Source organism: Phalangium opilio, unplaced genomic scaffold, assembly GCF_054372755.1.
Source record: "Phalangium opilio isolate 3A_F unplaced genomic scaffold, DU_Popi_V2 ptg000060l_1, whole genome shotgun sequence".
Taxonomy (NCBI): domain Eukaryota; kingdom Metazoa; phylum Arthropoda; class Arachnida; order Opiliones; family Phalangiidae; genus Phalangium; species Phalangium opilio.
The window spans coordinates 5,745,791-5,747,814 of NW_028324177.1; the positions used below are offsets into that span (position 1 = coordinate 5,745,791).

General features: G+C 30.4%; 1 long non-coding RNA gene across 1 annotated transcript; it reads right to left on the bottom strand.

Annotated features, from left to right (window-relative positions):
* Positions 1–204: 204 nt before the first annotated feature.
* On the bottom strand, positions 205–1,823 carry LOC149666782 (uncharacterized). Its single transcript, XR_016368246.1, has 2 exons — positions 1,736–1,823; positions 205–1,452 (listed from the first exon to the last, which is right to left on the bottom strand). It is a non-coding gene; the product is annotated as an uncharacterized LOC149666782 (long non-coding RNA).
* Positions 1,824–2,024: the final 201 nt, after the last annotated feature.

Consider the following 2,024-nt stretch of genomic DNA (forward strand, 5'->3'; position numbering starts at 1 on the left):
TATTAAACGAGTTTGAACAAGAAATTCTCCCTAGCTGCAAACTTTAGAGGCGTGACTGTTTGACTCTTGCGGAACAATCACTATTTTGCCCCAAAACTTTTAAATATCGCTCCTTTTCAATGGCTCTCTTTTCAAAATGGGGAAAATGCTTTTAAATGACAATTTAATTAATCGTAAGAATTAAACAGGAAAGTGGAGGCTGGGTGAAAGATAAGTGTAGTTTTAATTTTAATTTGTTAGTTTAATTATAAGGTATCCATGAATTTACCCAAAACATTCGTATTTTGGGTTAATTTCACATTAATTATACTTGATCGAGTTTAATTTAACGGCTTATCTTGTTAATCTAGTGTGGATTTAGTTTATAATACAAGTAGTATGCGCTTTTGATATATTTTAATGATCATTTAAATTAATTTGAAAGTGAAATAGGAAACTACTGTGGCTGTACGAAAAACTTGTGAGGTTTTAATCTTAATTTGAGCGTGGTTCGTGAGAGTGGATTAAGCTTAAAATTTATTTGAATTTTTTTACCCTAATTGCAATGTTTAGTGCAGTTTAATATTTTAGCCATATATTCATCATTATGGTACCCTAAACTTTTGAATTTCGCGGCAATTAATGTACTTAAAAGATAATTTAAATTAACTTAAGTGTGAAATAGAAAATATTGGGCTTTACCAATGGCTTGGGTAGTTTTAATCATAATTAAACAGTTTATTTAAAAGTTATTTGAGCTTTTATCCAAAAATGTATATTTTGGTTTAATTTCACGTTAATTATATTAAATTGAGTTAAAATTAACGTAGGATTGTGTTTTGGCAGTGTACATTTAGGTTATAAAATGAGTTTAAATGTATGCATCACCTTAATTGCAATTTTTAGTGGAGTTTTCGATTCTCATTTTACGCTAAACTTTTGAATTTCGCGCCTATTAAGGTACTTTGGAGATAATTTAAATTAGATTGAGTGTGAAAGAGAAAACATGGGGCTTTACCAACGGCTTGGGTAGATACAATCTTAATCAAGAACATCATTTAAGAGTTATCGGAGTTTTCATCCAAAAAATGTATATTTGGGGTTTAATTTCACGTTAATTATACTTAATTACGTTGAAATTAACTTGTCGTCAGTGCTCATTAAGCTTATAAAATGACTTTCAACAATTAATTCACCTTAATTCTAATGTTTAGATTAGTTTTTGATTATTTCCAACACATTGCGTTCAATTTTTATCCTGTGCTAGGTTTGTGGTAAACATTATCTATACAATATGTTAATGAATGATGTTATTCTATAGTTTAGCTTGAATACCAGTAATTAAATCAAATACCTATACAATTCATAGCAATTTAAACCAATAAAGAAACGGCAATGTGGACTGTGGAAATAGCAAACAACGTAACCCTCCGTTTCTAACGTGGTTACGTTGAGAGAATCTGTGTTGTAAACCTGAAAATTATTTCACTAATTAAATTATATAACGACACTGTCCTCCTGCATTAACCAGTACCACTGTTACTTATGAATTAAACAATCGACTGTTGGTAACAAATAGTTTATAAAATGATAACGTAACATGACTAACATCACAGTATGACTGATTCAATAGGATCAAAATTGTTTTAACGAATAATCTGGTCCTCTACATTGGTTTAGTTTCAGGAATTATATCACACACCTTCACAATTAGTAGCATTTTAGTGAGATTAACAAATAATGAAACCGAGTATACCTGTCCTCAAATGAGAATGTTGAAGCGCCAACAAACAGTCATGATGAATACAGTATTAAGTTACGTAGCGTAAAACGGTAACCTAGGCGCTAGGGTTAGGATTTGTAGCATGAATCGAAGCAGACTGCGTATTTTTGTAATTCCAAATTTCCAATCCAAAACAGTGCTGGAAATAAGCTTTCTTATAATCTTTAAAAGGAAAGACACTATAAACACTATATTACATAGACAAACTAAAACTTAAGCCTTGGCCGTAAAGAACGTCGAAAAGCTTACTTTAAATGATATA